Raw genomic sequence first — 23,566 nt, forward strand, 5'->3', positions numbered from 1 at the left:
AATTGATTGAGGTTTGCTTTATGGCTCAGAATATGGTTTATGTTGGTATATGTTCCATGGATGCTTCAAAAGAATGTGTATTCTGCTGTTGTTAGGTGGTGTGTTTTATCAGTTAAATTCTGATTAGATCATGTTGGTGGGTAATACGTCTTTGCTGATTTTTTGTCTAGTTCTGTGAATTATTATGGCAGTGGTAGTGAAGTCTTCAAATATAATTGTGGATTTGTCTATTTATTATATTAGCCCTTCCTTCCTTCCAAGCTGGTACAGAGGAGTTGTATCTTAACTTAATTAAGGCCATTTATGACAAACCCACAGCTAATATCATACTTGATGGTGAAAAGCTGAAAGCTTTTCCTGTAAAATCAGGAGTAAGACAAGGATGCTTACTCCTGCCACTTCTATTTAACATAATATTGGAAGCCCTAGCCACAGCAACCAGACAAGAAAAAGAAATAAAATGCTTCCAAATTAGGAGGAGAGAAGTAAAACCATCACTATTTGCAGATGACATGATTCTGTTGCTTTTCTATACAGTATTAATGAACTACCAGAAAGAGAAAGCAGGAAAACAATGCTGTTTAAAATTGTATCAAAAAGAATGAAATACTTAAGAATAAACTTAGCCAAGGAAGTGAAAGACCTATATGCTGAAAACTATAAAACATTGATGAAGGAAATTGAAGATAATATAAAAAAATGGAAATATATCCTGTGTCCATGGATTGGAAGAATTAATATTGTTAAAATGTCCATACTACTCAAAGCAATCTACAGATTTAATGTAATCTCTATCAAAATATCCATGACATTTTTCACAGAACTAGAACAAATAATCCTAAAATTTATATGGAACCACAAAAGACCTTGAATAGCCAAAGAAGTCTTGAGAAAAAAAAAAAACAACAAAACTTGGAGTTATCATGCTCCCTGACATCAGACTATACTACAAAGCTACAGTCATCAAACCAGTATGGTATGGACACAAAAACAAACACATAGATTAATGGAACAGAAATAGAAAGCCCAGAAATAAACCTATGCCCTTATGGCCAACTAATCTATGACAATGAAAGCAAGAATATCCAATGGGGAAAAGACAGTCTCTTCAATAAGTGGTGCTGGGAAAACTGGACAGCAACACGTGAAAGAATGAAATTAGAACATTTTCTCACACCACATACAAAAATAAACTAAAAATGGATTAAAGACCTAAATGTAAGACCAGAAATCATTAAACTCCTAGAATAAAACATAGGCATAACACTCTTTGACATAAGTCGTAACAATATTTTTTTGAATCTGTTTCAGGTGAAGGAAACAAAAGCAAAAATGAACAAATGGTACTTAAATTAAAAGCTTTTTCACAGCGAAGAAGCCACTGACAAAACAAAAAGACAACCTACTGAATGGAAGAAAATATTTGCAAGTGATATGTCCAATAGAGTTAATATCTAAACTATATAAACAGCTCATACATTCAGTATCAAAACCCCCCCCAAGCAATCCCATTAAAAAAATGGACAGATAACCTGAACAGACATTTTTCCAAAGAAGACATATGGATGGCCAACAGGCACATGAAAAGATGCTCAGCATTGCTAATCATGAGGGAAATGCAAATCAGAAGCACAATGAGATATCACCTTACACCTGTCACAATGGCTATCATCAAAAAGTCAACAAATAACAAATGTTGGTGAGGATGTGGAGTTAAAGACAACCCTAGTACGCTGCTGGTGGGAATGTAACCTGGTGCAGCCATTATGGAAAATAGTATGAAAGCTCCTCAAAAAACTAAAAACAGAGCTACCATATGATCCAGCAGTTCCACTCCTGTGTATATATCTGAAGGAAAAAACCCATCAATTCAAAGAGATACATGCACCTAGTGTTCATAGCAGCATTATTTGCAATAACCGAGATATGGAAGCAACCTAAGTGTCCATCAACATAGGAATGGATAAAGAAGTGGTATAAATATACAATGAAATATTACTCAGCCATGAAAAAGAATGAAATTTTGCCATTTGCAACAAATTGGATGGACCTGGAAGGTATTATACTTAGTTAATAACTCAGAGAAATAATAAGTTAATAAGTCAGAGAAAGACAAATAGTGTACGTTATCACTTACATGTGGAATCAAAAAAAAATAAAACAAACTAGAAACAGATTCACAGATACAGAGAACAAACTAGTGGTTACCAGTGGGAAGAGGGCTGGGGGAGAGGTAAATTAAGTCTAGGGGATCAAGAGGTACAGACTACTATGTATAAAATAAGTAAGTTACCAAGATATGTTGTATAGCACAGGAAATATAGCCAATATTTTATAATAACTTTAAGTGGAGTATAATCTATAAAAATATTGAATCACTCTATTGTACACTTGAAACATAATATTGTAAATCAACCATACTTTAATTAAAAAAACAAATATCCAGTCTCTATATAGAATAGATGGACAACAAGGTCCTACTGTATAGCACAGGGAACTATATTCAGTACCTTATGGTGGCCTCTAATGAAGGGGAATATGAAAAGGAATGTGTATGTGTATATATATACATACACATATATATAGATGGATGAGTCACTGTGCTGTACACCAGAAGTTGACACAGCATTGTAAATTGACTATACTTCAATTAAAAAATTTTGAAAAAATACATCTTAAGATAGTACAAAAATCACAGGAAATTAAGCTCTAATAAGGGAGTGACTAAAATAATACAAAAAGAAACAAATGAAATAGGTTTCAGATTTCGCCTTCCAGGACATTTGCTACACCCATTTTGGGGGAAGTTTACATTTATTTTTTCAATCAGAGAAAAGGTCAAGTTAAGGCACATTGGCTTGATGGTGTAGGATGGCTCTGGCTTAGACTTTAGCCTGCCTGGGTGATAACCAAGGTTCTGCCATTGGACCACATGACCTGTTCATGTCTCATTTGTATCTTTTTTGCCAGGTAGGATTATAATACCCAACTTATTTAGTAGGGTTTTAGATCTTGTTAGTGTAAATCAGAAGACTAGGCAGAGATTTGAGCCTAGTTATACGTTCTAGCCCTGCCCCCTTTACCAGCTTTACACCGTTAAGCTCCTTATCGTAGGTGTCTGCCTCCATTCAGGAAACAAGAGGGTTGTACTGCTTCCTAGCTTTCTGCTTTAGGAGGGAAGATATAATTATCCCGCTTTATAAATGAGGCATATAAGGATACAGAGAAGCTAAGTCAGTTGTCTAAAGGCACACAGTTTATCGGTTAGGGACAGGACTAGAAATAGTCCACATCCAAACATTTTACAATTAATGCAGAATATGCTTGACAGAGAAGTGATCACCTCATGGTATGATCTGAAGGACTGATGGTTTCTGAGCTTTGTGTTCAGCAGGTACTCTCTCCTTGGCTTGCCATGGCGTCTGAGATTTCCATCTCTTCTCATTTCTCTAGGTTCAGCCACTGAAGACCTTGTGGAAGAAGAGGTGTCACGCTGAGAAGGCACCTAAAATCCACCATGGAGACTTCAGCAGTGATGCTTCGTGCTGTTCCAGCACGGAGCAGCCGTGGGAGTGGAGCCCCCCAGGAATGTTTTCAGGTACTGTCCAAAAGCCGACTTAAAATACGGCTGCTGGGATTTATAGGAATCAGTGTCCCGACTTAGTCAAGTATGAGTGAATTTTATGAGTCTTTCAGGGTGATATCAATGTAGGTCATTAATGTGAAGAAACATTTTATAATGGGAATGATCGTTAAAATTTTGCAGTTTATTTCCTCTGTAAAATAGAGACCTGACTTTCAAACACCAAGTGCAACTCAGAGTGTTAGGTGGTCATTCTTACAGAGCTACTGTAGTTGTTTCCACGACCGCCAGTGGCTGCTTCTGCCTCGGGCTTAGTCCTGCGGAGAGGAGCCAGTGCTGAACAAAGTTCCCCGCCTGGCCTCTGGAGTGGTCATTTACATGGAGGTGGGGTGGGGGGAAATTCCACGTTTCACAAAGGGGGATGGGTTCTAGAAATTAGTGTGTGTTAGGAAGGCATAAGACGGAAGTAAGATTTGAGATGACTCTCGGAAAGAAAGCTGATTCATAGACTGGGGCACTAACACAGTTAAAGAGAAGGAGATGAGGGTTAAGGACAAAAGTTAGCCCTACTTACAGGAAGGGAATACCGAGTTTAGGGCTGTTTAAAGATGAGATTAAATGAAATGGATTGGATTGACGGAGTTGGATTGATCATCCTGATCTGGCATTTGTTTGAGTGTTTTTTGAATTTTGACCTATGCGTTTCCTTATAATATATGTGCCAACACTGAAGTGGTTCAGTGACCCAGGGACCCAAATTCATGGAATCACTTTAAGGAGACAGATAGATGGGTTTCTAACCTTGCAGCTATTTGGCTACATTCAGGTCCCACTTAAGAATATTACCCGGATTTAAGATAATCCTCAGAGGATTTTGGTTCCATTAAAAATTTTGAGCACAGGATAGATGTAATCCTTGATTCCTCATTTAATAAAACATAAAGGGGAAGGGGTGCACACACACACCGGTACCCTGAAATAGCAGATGACTAGAAACAACTTGGTTGGAATACATTCAGACAAATAGAAATATATTTGAAATCTTTGGGTGACTTTTTCATGTGGTTTGGGGAAATGTAGTTGCCTCTCTCCTTTTGTAGTCTGATGCAGAAGGAAATCTCTCTTCGACAGGGTATTATAGAAGCATTTATACTTTCCAACATTCATAGGGTGCCAAGGCCTGGCATTACTGAGTCCTGTCTTGAAAGTCAGGGAAAAGATTTTAGGCATCTGCCAAGTGGTGAACACTGCACCAGTTGCTTTGAAGTTAAATGAAATGGAAGAGGGGGACTCTGTTCTTGTTAAGGAGGCAAGACCAAGCCTCTGAAAAATGTAAAATATTACATATTAAACATGCTGTGTTGTAATCATAGTTGCTGGTGTTTCGGTACCATGTTATAGTTTCCAGGTAGTTTTGCAAGCTTCTTTTCATTTGATGCTAGTCATACATGGAGTGTTTATTATGTGTCAGATATCATAAAATATTATGTCATTTAGTGTTTCTAAGAATCCTCATTCTAAGAATTAAGTAGACTGGTATGAGTAGAGTACCCAGTGCAGTACATGCTGTGAAGGGAAGGTCAACGGGGAGGGGAGACAGGGTCAGGATGAACTGGAGGTGGCTCAGATGTCAGAGTCCCTGCAGGCTGGGGCGGGGGGCAGGTACTGAGAGCGTTCAGGATCTCTGAGCCAGCTTGGACTGTCACCCTAAATTCCCTGAGAAATTACAAGAAGGCCCAGAGGCTTGTGCAGAGGGGGTGAGAATGATGGGCAAGACCATTTATAGGGGTGATCCAGGTGACATATTTATATTCCTCGAAGTGCCTCTTTCCCCAGATTCTGTCTGGCATGCAAAGTCCCACGTGCAGATTGGTCAGCGTGACGTCTGCCCTCCTCGCCTGCTCCTTGGTTGGCTCGGGCTCTCCTCCTCCTCCCTCCTCCTCTTTCCCAGGACGCCTCCGTTTGGTTTGCCATCCTGCCTCTTCCACTCACCTAAATCCTTCTTACTAAGGCCTCCTTTCAGCCTTCTGGGGTGCATCCAGCTCGTGTGAACCCTCTTCCTTCTTACTTTGTACCAAATAGTCAGGTCAGGCCCCAGCTAGCACAGGACAGGTGTCTGCTCACCTTATTTGTGTATTTCTCATTTCTCTGTAGAGAGTTTCTGGACAGTGGCCATCATAGTGCTCCAAAAAGAAGAAAAGATACTGGCTCAACTGGATAGTTAGCATTTGTCTACTTAGACCTTCCAGCAAATTAATAGGGAAGTAAGTCCCTGTGCAGAGAATCCTGATTCATGTTCAGAGTATCTCTGGAGACACATGTCACTTTCCTGAGCCTCAAGTTTTATAAATTGAGAGTACTGGGTATGATCACTAGGGTCCTTGAAGCCACTCTGCACCCCTGCAACAGGGGCAGCTGCAGAAACTGGTCACAAGGCAGCAACAGCAACTTGATGCTGAAAACAGAGTTCAGCCTCACTGAGCAGGCAAACATCTCATGGAGTAAATGTGGTCTAGACAGACATCCTGGAAGAGGTGTCTCCTTGGCTAAATCCTACAAGGAATTGAGAATTTGAATTCGTAGGGAAAGCAAACTGGGCCTGTCTTGGATTTGATTTGCTTAGGGATCGAACACACTGGACGAATGGAAAAGCTACCCCTTTCCCTCTCTTCTCTCTCCTTAAGTCAGGAGAAGTCTAACTTAGAGGAAATGGGGAGGGGTCCGCTCCCTCTGGGCCTTCCTTTTTGCCTGTGCTGACATATGAAAACCTGTCTCCCTATTCATCTTCTTCCTCCCTCTCCCCTCAGACTGGCGTTCCCATCCTGCACTTTGTGGTTTTGACTTAACGAATGTTAATGAGATGGCATTGTAATCACCGGATTTTATAAATATCTCATCCACAAATTGGACCACAAAACCCAAATGAGCCAGCTGAGCATCTATATTCCATGAGCCTGTGTTTTCCCCACAGTCTTAACCAAAGGATGTAAAACGTGTTCTTGCTTTGAAGCAGTTCAGGCCCATGGGTGTTAGACGCTGAGGACAACTGCTGTTTGCCTGGCCCTAACTCAAGTGGCTTGTTGGGTATGAGCCTTCCACACAGTCCTGGGTGATGTAAGGGATTTAGGCTTGATCAATTATACCCTTTTCAAGTTAAAGCTAGAAAAATGAGAAATTGATTTTTTTGACGAAACAATATTTTAGAAATTCAGGATATAAAAATGGGATTTGACCTCCCTTATCAAGTCAGCTATCATCATGATGATTACAGTCTACAATTATGCCATATTTTGTATGTCACGGCCTAACGCGATCAGCTTGTCAGATTTGTTCGGGGAGAGGGTAGAGCCACGATAAAGCATCCAGCTGTGCCTGCTTTGTGGTGTGAACGGGAGGACCTGAAGGATCCATCTTGTTCAGCAAATCTTCTGGAGTGAGCATCCTCAGAGCGTCCTCAGACATGGGCATCAAATCTGACGATCCTGCTTAATCTCTCTGCGGAGCTCTAATAAGCAAAAGCTATATTGGATGATTTTTCTGGTGTTTCATGCTTTTACCTGATATTTCTTATTTTTACACAGTATACTCCTATATCTATGCCCAATCATAACCATACAATAAGCAACGAGATGATGTGTGTTGCAGACAGTCTGTTGGCTTACTGAGACTTGAACAGCATTTTGAAGATAGAGCTAAGCTTTACTCACTGCTGTGTCGGCAGCACTGAGCACAAAGCTTGGCCCATGGAAGGGACTTAATTCCTGTTCACCGAACACTTATAAATAATAGTCTAACCTTGGAACTATCTGAAGACTAGTCCTCAGGCTTTTCCACTGCAGTAATAAGAAAGAAATCCCAATTCTTAAAAATTTGCCGGTAGAAAATGTTGCTTGCGTTGGGTAAGTGACCGTTTAACCAAGGTGATTGGTTAAATCAAACATTCAAATGACCTGGTAAATGAAACAAAAGATAAATATAAATATATGGGAGGAGAACACAAAAGATTTTGTTAAAAACAGCTACTGCCGTACATCTTCCTATCTGGGAACCTGAATGACTGTGACTTTGACTTTCTTAACTGTTCCTTCCCAGGTGCTGGGGCTTTGTTTTTCCAATACCATTTATTTAATCACTGGTTTAAAATGTTATTATAATTATATACTGAATTCTTGGATCTGCTCTCAGAATTTCATTTTAGAACGGAATATATTTACTTTTCTACTCACTCACTAATAATACACTTTTAATTATGGCAGCTTTCTATACGTTTTAATATCTGCCAGAGCTATCATTCATTACTAATTGTTTTTTTAATGTTTTTTTTTGTTTTTGTTTTTGCATAACTATTTGTTTTTTAGGCTGAAGTGAATAGTCATTTTGTGAACTTAAGTGGTTTTTTGCTGGTTCTCTGCCTTCTATTCCCAAATTCTGGTTGGAACTTTTAATGGAACTAAGTTAAAATTATTTACTAGATTGTGAGAAAATGGACTAACTTATGATGTTATGTGTCTCAATTTTGTAAATCTCCACTATGGAGGCAACAATGTAGACTATAGCAGGGAAAGAACAAGAGGTACAAATTACTATGTATGAATAAATAAGTTACAAAGATATATTGTATAGCACAGGAATATACCCAATATTTTATAATAATTTTAAATGGAATATAATCTATACAGTATTGAATTACTATGTTGTTTGCTTGAAACTAATATAATATTGTAAATCAATTATACATCAATAGAAAAAACGAATTCATCAGACACAATAGCAACCCAAGTGTCCGTGGACTGATGAATAGATTAACAAATTGTGGTATTCACATACAATGAAAATTATTCAGCCTTAAAAATGAAGGGAATTCTGATACATGCTGCAATGTGGATGAACCTTGAGGACATTATGCTAGTAAAACAAGCTAGTCACAAAAGGACACATATGAGGGATTCTGCTTGCATGAATTATATAGAGGAGTCAAATTCATATTCAGAAAGTAGAATGGTGGCTGTCAGGGGCGGAGGGGGAAGGAAAATGGGAACTTGTTGCTTAATGGATACAGAGTTTCATTTTGGGAAGATGAAAACGTTCTGGAGATGGATGGTGGTGATAGTTGCACAACCAATGTGAATATACTTAATGCCACCAAAATGTGTACTTACAAATGAATAAAATGGTTAATTTTATGTTATGTGTGTTTTATCACACTTAAAAAAACCTTGGAGAGCTGGGGACAGGAAGAAACTTAAAGGAAATACAATTCAGAAGTAATGATCTATTTCTAGGAGGGAAGAACAGGGCAGTGGGAGGGAGCTAGAGGCAGGTATAAGAAGATAGCTTAGCTTTAGATAATTCTTAAAAATTAAGTGTTTTAGACCTAAATAGACACATTTCAAAATTTAAAGCATAAAATTTGATATGTTTTGACCCTATTATATACCCAGGAAACTATCACCAAAATCAAAATAATGAGCACACTACTTCCAGAAGTTTCTTCATGTCTCCTTTGTAATCCTTCCTTCTCTCTCCCCACTCCCGGCCACGTCCATCCCCAGGCAACCAGTGATCTTCTTTTTGTCCATGTGAGATTAGTTTGTATTTTCAAGAATTTTATGTGAATGGAAATAAGCAGTATGAACTCTTTTAGTTTAATTATATTTTTTTGAGGTTTACCTATATTGTTGAGTGTGTCAATAGTTCATTCCTCTTTATTGTGGGGTAGTATTACATTATATGGCTATAGCAGTTTTTTATACATTCATCTGCTGATGGACATTTTGGTTATTTCTAGTATTTGGCTGCTACAAATCGAGTTGATGTGAGTATTTGTACAAAATCCTTTGTATGGTCATATGCTTTCTTTTCTTGGGTAAATACCAAGGATCAGAATGGCTGAATCACAGAACAGACGTATGTTTTAGCTTTTTAAAGAAACTGCCAGGCCATTTCCCAAGGTAGCTGTGCCATTTTGCATTCCCACTAACAGTGTCTCTGAGTACCAGTTTTTCTATGTCTTCATCAACACTTGGTAGAGTCAGTCCTTTTAATTTTAGCCATTTAATGAATGAGGATGTAGTGGCATTTTATTGTGTTTTAATGTGCACTTCTCTAAATGATGATGATGATTTCTCTCAGTGATAATTAGTGATGTTGAGCATCCTTTCATGTGCTTGGTTGCCATCTGTATGTCTTCTCTGGTGAGGTGTCTGTTCAGATCTTTTGCCTTCAGTGAACTTCTGGTGGCCACATGTGGGTTGGTGTGACCAATTGGTATCTTGAGGAGCCCCTGCCACAGATCAGGTCTATGTCCACATGTAGGAGCTCTATAATGGGCTTCACTGAGTTCATGGGGTTAGTACACTGTATTAGTTTCCTAGGGCTGCCATAGCAAAGTACCACTGAGTGGCTTAAACAACAGAATAGAAAATAGAAAAGTTCATAGATCCTGTCAAAAAATCGCTCTGTTACCTGTGTAATTAATAACAGAAGGAGAGGACAGAGAGAATGGGACAGATGAAATATGTGAAGAAATAATGGCCAAGAATTTTCTGAAATTGATAAAAGACACAAACCCACAGATCCAAGAATCACCAAAAACTTCAAAGAAAACCACCCCTAGGCACATGTTAGTTAAGCTGCTGGAAAACAAAAGTAAATAATCTTAAAAGCAGTCAGAGAAAACAATATATTATACACAGGTGAAAACAACAGGAAAAGAGACTGCTTGTCAGAAACAGTGGGTTACAGAACGCAGTGAAAAAGTAGCCTTTCAGAGCTGAAAGGTAAAACCCAAAGTGTACAACCAGAATCCTTTATCTAGTGACAATATTCTCCAAAAATTAAGGTAAAATAGACATTTTCAGACAGACCAGAGCTGAGAGAGTTAATCTTTAGTAGATCTACACTACAAGAAACGCCAAAGGAAGTGCTTCAGGCTAAAGGGAAGTGACACCAAGCGGACTCCTGGATCTTCAAGAAGATTGAAGATCACCAGAAATGGTAATTTTCTGGATAAATATAGAATACCTTTTAAAAATAATTAACTAGGTAGACACAACTATATGTATTTGTGTGTGTATTTGCATTTCTTTAAAAGAATATGGACTGTTGAAGGCAAGAATAATAACAATAACAGGGCATTCTGGGGTGATTACAACGTGTCAAAGTGAAATACATAGGAACAAGTGCACAAAGGTTAAGAAAGAGAAAAACTGCATAATACTGGTTTAAGTTTCTTACAGCGTTATTGGAGCTATATTAATATTCTTTGAAATTAGACCTTGATAAGTTATAGACATATATTACAATTTCTAGGGCAACAGCTAAAAATATAGTACTAAAGAGTACCTCTAAAAAGACAGTAGGGGATAAAAAATGGATTACTAAATACACGTGATTAACTGGAAGTCGGTTAGGAGGAACAGAAACAAAGAACAGAAGAGACAAAGAGAGAACAAATACCAAGATGAAGATATTAAATGAAGGCATATATGATTACATGAAATGTAAATTATCTGAATACCCCACATAAAAGGTGGTGGTTGTCAGACTGGATAACACACACACACACACACACACACACACACACACACACACACACACACACACAGAGTCTCTGTGCTATTTACATGAAACACATTTTAAATATAAAGACACAAAGAGATCAAAAGTAGAAGGATGGAAAAACATATATCATCCACATTCTAAGCATAGGAAAGTCAGCATAGCATAATATTGGAAAAAGTGACTTCAAGGCGAGTCTTACCAGAGATAAAGAAGGATGTATTATAACAATGAAGGGGGCAATTCATCAAGAAGACTTAATATTTCTCAATGTGCACATCCCTAATAAGAGAACTTCAACATTGTGACACAAAATTGATCTTTCTGAAGGGAGAAATAGACAAAACTACCATTATAGTTGGTAATTTTATGCCCTCTCGGCAATTGACAGAAAAAATAGATTAAATAAATCAGTGACTCTGAGCTTCCTGGATTTATGCTTTGGTGTTGTTAATTTTGGAAAATTCTTAGACTTTATTATTTCAAGTATTTCTTCTCCCATTTTCTCTTTCTTCTTCTGGTTCTAATTAGGCATATGTTGCACCTTTTGATGTTGTCCCGCAGTTCTTGGATGTTCTGTTATTCTTTTTTCATATTTTTGTCTTTGTATTGACCTATCTTCAAGCTCACTGATTGTTTCCTGGGCCATGACCTGTCTATTGATGAACTCATCAAAGCATTCTTCATTTCCATAACAGTGTTTTGATTTCTAGCATTTCCTTTTGATTCCTTCTTAGAGTTTCCATCTCTACCCGTTACCCATTTGTTCTTGCATGTTGTTTTCTTTTCCTTAAGAAGAGTGAGTCCTTAACAGAATCATCATAGTTACTGAAAACTTCCTGTCTGACACTTCAACATCTGTGTCACGTCTGAGGCTGGTTCTGATGATTGTTTATTCAGGTTTTGTTTCTTTTTTCACTTTGGTTTCCACGCAGTTTATTCTTGAAAGCCAGGCATATTGTTTTAGGTACTAGGACCTAAAGTCTAAGTAGTCCTTTATGTAAGGATTTATGTTAACTGTCTAAGACTTGGGCTATGTTTAGTATTTGCCACAGTGCTGGGTGCCAGAGGATTCAGCTTCTCCTAGTTCCCTTGTTTTTGTGTCCTCTTGACTTTGGTCATCCCTAAATACTCCTCCAGCGAGAGTCTGCATCTTGCAGCTCCTTCAGCTATAAGCCGCTGGTGCTGTCCCCTTGGTGTGGTGGTGACATAGAAGGAGGTGGAACAGTCTTTAATCTAAATCTCAGTCTTTTAGTGGCCCGTGGCCCAGGGCTGTGACCTCCACAGGTGTTTCTTCAGCGGTCTTCCTTTTTCCCTCCAGCCCCTGGCTCCCTTCCCTGGGCTCAGCATTTTCTTGAAGCTTTGACCCCTGTTGATTGCATTTTCCCTCTTAGGTGAGGCAGAAAGGCTGCAGGGGGACTGAGTGGGAGGATTCCCCTCTTTCAGCTGGTGTAAGGCTCTGGCAAAATCTTTCTCCCAGAGAGTGGACCTTTGTTATGGGTAAGGCTCTGGCTGGGTGTATTTAAAATGATCACTCTTCCTCTCCCCATTCTTGAGCTATAAGCTGTATAATTCCTTTTATAGGAGTTTAAGAAAAGGGAAAATAATCTATGGGGATGGAAATCAGATTGTGTTCACCTCTGGGGTGGGACAATTCACTGAAAGGTGATAAGCGGAAATTTCAGGATTGATTGGAATATTTTATATGTTGTTTTGGGTGTCAAAAGTCATGGAACTGGACACTTAATATTTGTGTACTTTATTACATGTAAATTATACTTCAATAGGAAAAAAGAAAAATCCCAGCCTATAGATATGGAAAAATCCAGTAGTATTAGCGAAGTGTCTGTAATCATGACCATCCTGATGAATGGAGATATGATGATGAATGGAACACAGGCCTGGAAGGATAGCTCGGGAGAGGGAAGTTGGTGCCAGCAACTGAGCTTGCCTCAGTCACCTCACCTACCTGGGTTTTCGTTTCTTCCTCTATGAAAAGAAGTGGCTAGAACAGGTGATCAGGAAGTAGCATGATCTTATACATCGTCCCCATCACGGCATTCCTGAGGGAGTGAAGCTCTCTTACTGATGATCCGGGAGAAGAGTGTTAAACTGCTCCTGTCCTGGGCACACGGGGATGAATAATTGTCCTATCAGTAACAGCCTCTAAAATGTCAAAGACCTTGTGAGGTGACAGCCTCGGTGTAGCAGCAGTCTGGACCTGGGAGCTGCATCTTACGTGTGATCTCCTGGCTTCCGTTTGGTCTGATAATGTGTCCGAATCTGTCAGCACCACCACATGCAGGTCAGTGGGAGAGGTGTCTATTTAGAAAGGCCTCCAGTCCTCCCAGTCAATGGGCGGTTGCCTTTCCTGCCTGTGGGATAATGAAGACTTTCTAGTAGTGCGCCATGGACATTTCTAGGTTAAAAACTATTGTTGAAATGAAGCTAATTCTCAATAGGATGAAAAATGGATCCTGCTTTCCCTTGCTCTGATAATATGAAAATAATGAGTCTCCTTTACAACAGTCACCTTTTTTTTTTCATTCTTTGGAGGCTGCAGATCAACCTGTATTTATAAAACTCATAGAGATGATAAGCTATTAGGGTCTCCTCTGTGCTGCCAAAGCTTTGAAGGGACTGAGAAGAAGGTTCTAAGTGATTAGGGTTCTGGCCATTCTGAACAATCATAATGTCATGTTGATGGAATTCAATTTATTAAAAGAGACATCTCATTAGAATCCATTCCTGGAAAGAATACAAGGAGTACCATACATTTGTGTTTAAAAGTGATAGAAACTAGGAAATATTTTGAAGGTGACTGAAAAAATGCTCCCAAAGTTAATGAGCCTCCCTAGGGTCCTGGGAAGGGAGTGGGATTTAAATAAATAAATGAATGTATTTATAGATAAATCTAGCCTCTTAGATGGTCAGAGCAGGAGGCAGCCTTCTCAAGTATATGCTGCTAAATAGGACCTCTTTGTTCCCAAACATGTCCAATGGGTGCATCCTTTGTTAAGAATCAGGAGTGGAGACCTAGTTCCAGGTCTGCCCCGGGGAAGTTTGGATTTTCTAGAGGTTAAGTGGATGGACTTCATCAGCAGGACCTCTGGAGGATGGTAACCGCTTGAGAGGATGGTAGAGGGGATAAAATGAGATGCTGTTTTAAAAGCCTTCAGCATACTCCCTGGTACATTGTTCTGTAAATTCTAGTACTAGAGTTAGATTCTTAGGTTCTGCATGGCGCTGCTTCAGTTCTTAACCTTTTTTTGTGCTATTGAATCTCTTTGGAAGTCTAGTGAAATCTATAGACCATGCATGTCTCATAATTTAAGAAATGCAGTAGTTATGTTGCATATAACTATCAAAATAGTAAAACAATATTTTGGTAAAATAATGTTTTTCTTAAACAAATGCATTAAATGAGATTTAGCAGTGGCTTTAATAGCTATTTATTTTGAAGTAGTGATGAATATATGCTATTTTAAGATATCTGCTGCAATTTAATATAGGAAAATATCTGGGATTCCTATTGGTAACAGTCACAGATATTGCTAATATCACTGCGATTTGTTGCCTGTTTTCATAATTAAAAGCACTTTATTAATTTCAGTCAGAGGTTAGTCAAAATAAAGGTGTAATTTGTTTTGCATCCAGATTCATGGACCTCTTGAATTCCTTTTAGGGAGAACAATTGTTTCCCAGAACTCAGGACTTCTCAGTGCTAAAATTGAGGACACTCCCATGCAAACTGGGACAGTTGGTCACTTGGTGGACCCCCGGTTAGGCTCTGGGAGCTCCACAGTAAGATGCAAATTTCTTTCTTAAAGGCAAGATATTACCCCACTGTTACCTTTCCATCTATCAGGAGGAATTAGAATTAGCTTCAGTGACCAAACTTACCAAGTGATATATTTCCTTTAAATCTACTTTGCTTTAATTTTTTAGAAAGCCTTTTTTGGTTTTAATTTTCAGTAGACCCCATTGTATTTTCATGGTTGCTATTGGAATGCTGACACATTAATTACTAATTACAGTATAACGATGGTTGTTTCAAATCTAAGCAGTTGCCTTTTGGTTGGAGGAGTCTGAAAGTGACGTACAGCACAAGGGTGGGCATAGAGAAGCCATGTAGGCCACTTTATGTCCTCTGGTTGTCGATCTAAGAAGCCATTCACCTAGAAAGTAGTGTCCCCTGGCATCCTGTTTCTAGATGGAGGGAAGGACGTATGCTGGGGTTGCTTTGACTGAGACATTTTCCTCCCCGCTCCCCACTTTGAGCCAGGTCTTAAAGTGCCATTAGTCCTGGTTCATGGGGCTGTGGGCTCCTGCTGTGCAGGCTCCCCACAAGGGGCACTGTGTAGTATTGTTGGGGCACCACTGGCATCCAGTCGAAGTGAGCTATTTGGGACAACTCTCTGTGGAGACTGATATTCCTGTGTGTGGCTATGAAAGTCTTGGGCCCGTTGATTTTTCCTGTTTAGCATCTGTTGTTTGGTTGAACATTTCAGCTGCTGGGTACAGACACCTCCCTCTGGGGTCCTGGTGCTTCATCGGGCCAGGGTGGTCACTTCCGGGGAGGGCTGCGCCCCAGGCAAGGCCTCAGTATCCCCTGAGGAAATTTTAGAATTTTAAATTGTGTTCAGGATGGAATCATTGGGTTTTCTGGGTGGGAGGGGAAAGAAACAAAGTAAACATTTTTTTTCCTGATAACAAAAATAAATGTTCATTGGAGAAAATTTAGAAAATTACAGAAAGACACCAAAATTTCACCACGCAGGGACAGCCATTGTGAGTTCATATGCTGGTGTCTTTCCTTCCAGGCAGGGGTATGAGGGAAATGCTGCCATCAGATATCCAAAGGGATTCCTGAATATATCGAGTCATGAAAACTATCTCTACTCTCCAGAGAGCTTCGCGTTGAAATTAAGTAGTGCGAGCTGACTCCTCAGGGCTGTTTACTTTAGAAGAAGAACATTAACCACGACAGAACGTTCTGGCTGGGTGGGGCCACAGAGGGGTAAACTCTCCTACGTGAGGCTGTTCAGTTCCAAGACCACACACACTGAGCCGCTCTGTCTTCCTATCTCTGAAACCGAATGAGGCATTTCTGTTGGTAGAGATGACACTGCCAAGGCAGTGGAACTAGCTGCTGCAAGAACTTTATAGATGCAACTGTAAGAAGAGCCACAGGTGAAGTCTGAGCAACTGTGCAATTAAGAAACACTCACCCAGGACCCCTTGTGAAGGGGTCAGAGTAAAGGACGTGAAGAGGTATGGGACATGGTTCTTGTCCTCAAGGAGCTTGTATTAGCTGGGTTACAAGATGCAAAGCATAAAACACAAAGCAGGATGAGCTAAAGGTCAAAGAAGTAGCGAATACAAGGAATGCCATCAGTGGTGGGGACTTGAGGGCAGAGGAGGAGGGAGAGCAATCTCATGTCAGACGAGGACATGGGAATGGGGGATGCAAGCCTGTCTGTGGGGAGGAGGATCTATAGCTGGACACCAAGAGATTAAACTGGACTAACTTCTATATGCACACCGTCTTTTGGTGAAACCTGTGTTTGAAAGTTTAAAGTCTAAGGTATTATATTAATCTAGGGTATATTTTGGTAATACGTTAATCCCCAAATCTCAGTGGTTTAACAGCATGGCTTGACTGTCTCAGACACCCCTGGGGATGCAAAAGTCATGGAGAGGTTTCTGAAGATGCCGTTTTCTTATGAGGCTGCTGGGACTCTGCCCACCTCAGCTTCCTGCCTCTCTTCCCACGGCCACTTTCTCCCTCCCCACAGGGACTAAGTCTGCTTTTCTTTTTTCATTGCAATGCTGCCACCTATTTCATCCCTTCAGCTTCTTCTGTGAGTCCCCAAACTGGCAGCAGAGGAGGCCAGACTCCTAGTTCTAGCTTGCGGGGTTATTCTGATAATTCTGTACTTACATGGGCTGGGTCTTGGGGTGCTGGGGGCTTGCCGAATCATGTCCCAAGGTCCTGGCTTGGGGGCACCATCACAGCCTGTGATTATTATCGTTTGTGCGTCTCAAGGACAGTCCCTGGTTACAAAACAAAGTGAAATCTGGAGTTGGCATTACTGCACTCAGCCAGGGGCAGATGAGGACATGAAGCTGGGAGCTGAGTGGGAGGGGGACTCTGGGGAGTTAATATGTGACGACATCAGTGCAGTTAGAGAGAAAAGAAATGAGGAGCTTGCCTGAAGCAGAATGTTGGGACCATCAAAGGGGCTGTCAGACAGTTAACTCTACCCACAACAGGGGAACAGTCAAGATATTCAGCAAAAGAAACTTAGGGGATTACAAAGGTTAAAGAGAATGACAGTTCTCTGGTCCCTTGTCCCTGGTAGGTAGTTCATTATTCCCTTCTTTAGCTAGTGTCCGGATCAACCCAACCCTCTTCCTTTTATATCAGAGACTCCTTGAGCTTACCTCTTCCACCATCTGTTCTCTCTGCTCTAGCATTGGCTGGATTCATCACATGGGAAATGCCCTCTCTTAGTTAAGGCTGGATCCAGAGAGTGAGAATGGACAGATCATGTTGTGTTCCCTGGCACCAGTGGATCATTTCCTGGTCTAGGACATCTTGGGGGTGGGGGATGTCTCCCATCTGGGAACCCTTAGCTACCAATGGGAAAAACCATTTAGGCCATTTAAGCCTCCACATTCCATGCAATTTTATCTCCTAAGGATGAAGGCTCCAAGTAGTCATTCTGGTCTTGACATACTTTAATGCAGAAAACTTTCTTGTATACGTTCCATTTTCAAGAGTGTAATGCTTCCAAACTGGACAAAACAAATCTCTGTGACCATTTCAGTTTCTGATTTTCTATTTAACTCTTTGACTTTTTTCTCCTTTAAGTCACTCAATGACCGTCCTTTATGTCTTCTACACTTCATTAAAGATAGTTTCAGTGTGTTGCATTTCTGAGAAAAATATCTCCAACTAAATTTCCACCTTAGTTCCCAACAGGCTTTGTTTGCGGATTAGATCACAAAGGTTTCTGGAAACTAAATCAGAAGTATTAGTGTTTGTGAGTAAAGTTTTTCGGATCTATATCTGTATGTCTGTGAAATCTGCTGCAAGATGAGAATGAGTTTTAAATTGATCTTTAAGTGTTGAAAAAACATCTTAGACATTTCTTCTGAACTTACCACTTTGTGTCATACTTTGTTCAACTTTCATATTTTCTCCATACTCGTTTTTTTCTTTCAATGTCCTGCATGTACCCCAGTCAGAAAACTCACTTATGCAAGACCAGTGCCTCTGGCACTGAGCATCTCCCTGGTGTGGGAAATGAGTTCTTGTGTACTAGCAGTGTTTTTAGATGATTTTGGTGGTGATGTTTGGTTTATGTCTGAATCCACTGTTGGAAGCATATCCATTTATTATCTGTAGATACCAGAGAGCTTTATAAATTATAACTTGAGGACATAACTTCCACCACCCAATAATGCTGTTGAGCTTTTGCAGTATAGCTTGGTTAACTCTGAAGGGGAATAATGGCACCTGGAGCACATCTGAGTCTGTGCATCACTGCATTGTGTTCCATGGACTCTTCTGTGTGGGTCCTTAAAGTACTTGGTAGAGGGAGTAATATTGTAAATGGATGTAGTGGGTTGAATTGTGGCCCCCAAAAGTATGTTTACCTGGAATGTGACCTTATTTGTAGTAAGGGTCTTTGCAGATATAATAAAGTAAGGATCTTGAGATGAGATCATCCTGGATTAGGGTGGGCTCCAAATTTCTTATAAGGCAAGTCCTTATAAGAAAAGAGATGGGGGACATCAGACACACAGAGAAGGCCATGTGAACAAGGTGGCAGATTAGAGTTATGTAGCCAAAAGCCAAGGAGTGCCAAGGGTTGCTGGCAGCCCCAGACACAAGGAGAGAGACATCAAACGATTCTCCATCAGAACTTCCAGAAGGAATTAACCTTGCTGATACCTTGAATTCAGACTTGTAGCCTCCAGAACTATGATGGAATGAATTTCTGTTGCTTTAAGCCACCAAGTTTGTGGTACTGGATTATGACAACCTCAGGAAACTAATACAGTAGAGACTGTCAGATGAACTAGTTTACATACAGAAAGGAGGATGTTACTTAAGGCAAGGCTTGACAAACCATAGCCCCGCAGGCCAGATCTGGCTGTTGCCTGTTTTGTAAATAAAGTTTTATTCGAACACAGGTGTACTCACTCATTTATGGGTCATCTCCAGCTGCTTTTGTGCTACAATGGCAGAGTTAGTAGTTGTGACAGAGGCTGTAAGACCCACAGTGATGAATATATTTACTAATTTTTTTGGGGTGCAAATACAGATTTACTAAAGGGGGATATCGATAAGGAATAGGGAACTTTGTAGTTGTTTCCTTGGCTGCCCTTAATACATCTGGTTTGAAAATCGGTATGTCCAAATTTTGAATTTGCTTAAAGTCACTTCTCTCCTGTAGAAGTGAAGATATTGATTTTAAAAAGTTCAACAGAACAACTGGTCTGCAGGATTTGTGTGTAGCCTCAAGGTAGATTGTTTACTTCAACCTCTTCATTTTGACTTTTGGACTTAATGTGAAGTGGAAGCAGTATTGGGCTGGTAGGATTAAGTAAGCAATAAACATGCTCTCAGAATAAGGAAAAGAGCTATCTGTCGTCGTATTGAGGGGCCATCTCTCCCACATAGTTCTGGGTGCTTCTTGTTTGATCAGCAATGAGGATGTGACTGGATGAACTTTCTCTCTTGATGTGTGAAGTTCTCCCAGCTCCTAAACAAGAGATATAATAGCTGAATTAAGTAGCACACAACGATAGTTAATTTCTTTACCTTAGGATAGTATTTAAATAGGAATTATTTCTCTGTTGAAGAGTCATTGATTATGCTTGCATTTCTCCTAACCCTTTTGCCTTTTGTAAGCCTTTTAAACTTTTCTGAGGGAAATAAAGGTTTAGAAATTTGGTCATTGAACTTCTGCTTGAACAGTTCTGACTGGCTTTGAAAAAGACTTCTCTTACAAACATTTTTCATACCTCTTGAAAATCTGCTTCAAGGGATTTATACAGGGAAACAATCACGGATTTTCAAACATTCAGTTGCAAAGATGTTAATCAAAGCACTGTTCATAGTGGTGAAAAGTGGCAAAGAACCCAAAGTTAAATTTGAAACAACAATTGACAGTTGGTTAAATAAGTTATAGTGCTTCCATTCTGTGAGCTTATCAAAGAATGTTTAATGACATGGAAAGCTGTTCTTGATATTTTTTAAGTGGGGAAAAAGCAAAAAACATAACAGTATGTGTGGTTTAGAGCAAACATACACTCAGAAAAACAGGTGAAAGTTTTAGGTGGTTTTTTATATTCTTTTGCTTATCTCTATTTTCTAATATTTTTCAAAGAATATTTTAATAATAATCAGAAAAAAGAATTAACTTTAAAACAAGCAGATTGTCTGTTCAAGAACTTTCATTTAGAACTGAGAACTGTTAGTTGATATAAAAATAACTTTGTCATTTGCTTCCCAGAAAAATTGATAGAGTACTTACATTGTAGCTCACTAGGAGAATACATTTAGATAAGTCACTTCCACTCCTGAGTCCGTTTTTTCATCGCTTTCGTGCACTAATATGCTGGGACTTCCTTAAGGTTGGAGTGTGGATATTGAGAAGAACGATTCTAGGACTGTTCATTCATTCAGACAACAAATACTTATTCATGGTGCTATCTGAGGCAGCACAGTTGGAGCAGAGTAAGGGCTTTTGGTGTCTGTGATGTAGGCACAAAGATGGGAAAGGAGATAAAGAGTAGAAATGATACACAGACTCTATGGTGTGTCCTTCCATCCATCTGTCCTTCCATCCATCCATCCATCCATCTATCCATCCAGCCTTCCATCCAACAAATATCAGTCAATAGTCTGCTAAGTTCCTAGCACAGTTATAGGCATTAGGGGCATAGTGTGATTAAAATAGGCAAAATTACCTGCTTTGTAAAAGGTAGAGTTTATAAAATAGTAGGAGACAGAAAAACAATGAGTAAATAAATAAATACTATCATTTTGAGCAAGGGAAGAAAATACTATGAAAAAAATAACACAGGGTAGGGGGTGGGGGCTGATGAGGGAATTCAGGGCAGGTGCTAATGAGGCAGTGGTCTCAGGAGTGACTGGGATGGCGTGAAGATGCACGGGAAGGAGCACTGGACTGTGAGCTGGGTTCTCTTTAACTCTGCCACTCACCGTGCATTGTGAAGCCAGTCATTCAGCATCCCTCTCAACTGATTACTGATGAAATAAAATGATGCGTGAGACTGTAACATTGAGGAGTAATGTATTATTATTAATAATGTTAAGGCTTGCTGCATGATTTGCATTTAAAGGACCCAGGGAAGAACTGTGCACCAGGGAGCTATTAGCATTTGCTGCTAGTTCATGGCTGTGGACAGCCAAACTCGATGTTTATGAAGTCCAAAAATCTCCAAGGAGAATTATTCAAAACACAGGGAATAAAAAAAAAAAAGGATGCATTTAATCTCTTCATTGGATGCAGTGTGTTTGTGTGCTTGTGTGTGTGTGTATGTGTGTGTGTGACAGAGACAACCAGTGATGTTTTCCAATGCACAATAAAACAGTTTATTTAAAAACAGCGCATTCTGTACTGTGTTTGGCACACGAGGCAATGAGGCAGGCACATTCACACTTAACGGGTACATTTGGGGAGCTGTTGAAGCAAATCATTGCATTTTCTTCACGAACTACAATCACAATATACACGCGATTACCTCTACAAAAGAAAAAGATGATGGTCCTTGTTCACCAAGACGGCAGAAGATTATTTACACGTTCCTCAGTCCAGTGTGCTGGCTTCCTTCAGGTCTCCACGGCCCCGTCAGTCCGGCAGCTTGTTTCCAAAGCAGCTGAGGCTGCCTCTCACAAGAGATGTGAGTCTGAGTCCTAAGGGCTGAAGCTTCTTCCAAAGACCAAGAGGTCTTTTGACTTAGCTGGGAAGGAGCGAAGTCTTCAGTGCCAGTCTCTCAGCATAAAATGTCATTTTCCAGAACAAATGCATCAGGTTCGTGGGGGAGGGCTCCACGGTTATAACATCATAAGTAGCATTTATTTTCCCTGACACATGCTTCTTGCTCATTTCTTTAATAACTTACATTCACTGTTCTCCTACCTTTTGGCCTTTTGGTTCCATCGTTACTCTACAAAGAGCTTTGTTCCTCAATCTACATTGATACAACATTCCTTAAAATGATGCTAAAATGAAATGGTGAAACCAAGTAGCTTAAGTGAGAGAAGATACCACAAACATTCTTTTGTCTTGATTTCTGATATATGCTCTCGCAATGGATGGTCAGCTTCCCATCTAGAGAACAGAGGCAGCAAGGTGGATGCGGTAGAATCAGTGGTTGGGACACCCAGACTCTAATTCCAGTTAACTAGCTGGGCAGGTAAGTCACTTCCTGCTTTCTGAACCTCAGGTGTCTCATCTCTGTGTTGAGGATGTTCACCTAGAATCTGGACCTGAGATGTCTAGATCTGTGAAGTTCTGCTGTGGACTTAGGTGACTGTCCTATGTGAGCAAATGGTGCTGCATTGTGATGCTTCAGTATTTTTGTTCTGGGTCCTGGGAGAATTTCTGTGCTAATTGCTGATGTTTGCTGTTTTTGATCTCAATCCATCAATAACCCCCTCCTGGGGCTCTTGGCTGTAAGGCTGCTTTTCTGCCTAGTAAGGGCTTAGATCCGGATCTTGAAATGTAGTTAAAGAACATTTCTGTCACGGAGACCAGTTATTCTAAGTCTTGCAAAATGGTCTAGATTCTAGGTTTCAGAGGGAAACCTTCCCTTCCTTTTTGCAAATACTTAAATGACTTTATTTCACCTGCACACATTGACCAAACCTCTCTCCCATTATCTTACCGATGTTTCTTTCCTACCTCGTGAGCAAAAAATGTTGTGGGAATGGCTGGTTCTTCAATGCTGATTTTGCTGTTAATTTGTTCATAATAAAATGGGGCCTACTGGCAAGTCCCCTCTGGTTATAGCTGTGGACTTACTTCTTTGGTGTCCAGAAAAGAACCAGAGGTTGAAGGCCTACTATGTGCCCAGGCTACATGCAGTTTGTTCTAAATAAAGAAAAGACATTTTAACATGTACCTGACTCATTTAAAATCAAATGCAGCTTATTAAGTATAGAGAAACAAGCTCATCTGTGAGAAGAACAGAAAACAGAGGTATACCCTGGCCTTTTAAACACAATAAGGAAAATGTCCGAGTTGAGTTTCAAACATTTACAGTCTAGAAATGTTTTGTAGAACCTGTAGGATATTTCACTAGAGCAAGGGAAGAAAATTTGGTCCTTTATGATCTAATTTTGCTTTACTCCACACAGAATAAAAACCTTTGGCTACT

At 39.9% G+C, this 23,566-nt stretch overlaps 1 long non-coding RNA gene across 2 annotated transcripts in view; it reads left to right on the forward strand.

The window, feature by feature from the left end:
* The window catches only part of LOC140690472 (uncharacterized), a 131,023-nt gene that overhangs the window by 8,739 nt on the left and 98,718 nt on the right, over window positions 1–23,566 (forward strand). For both annotated transcript variants that reach the window (XR_012065773.1, XR_012065772.1), the window contains exon 2: window positions 3,454–3,598. This is a non-coding gene — a long non-coding RNA (uncharacterized lncRNA). The remainder of the gene's footprint in view (window positions 1–3,453; window positions 3,599–23,566) is intronic.

This window comes from Vicugna pacos, chromosome 30 (genome assembly GCF_048564905.1).
Source record: "Vicugna pacos chromosome 30, VicPac4, whole genome shotgun sequence".
NCBI classification, from domain to species: domain Eukaryota; kingdom Metazoa; phylum Chordata; class Mammalia; order Artiodactyla; family Camelidae; genus Vicugna; species Vicugna pacos.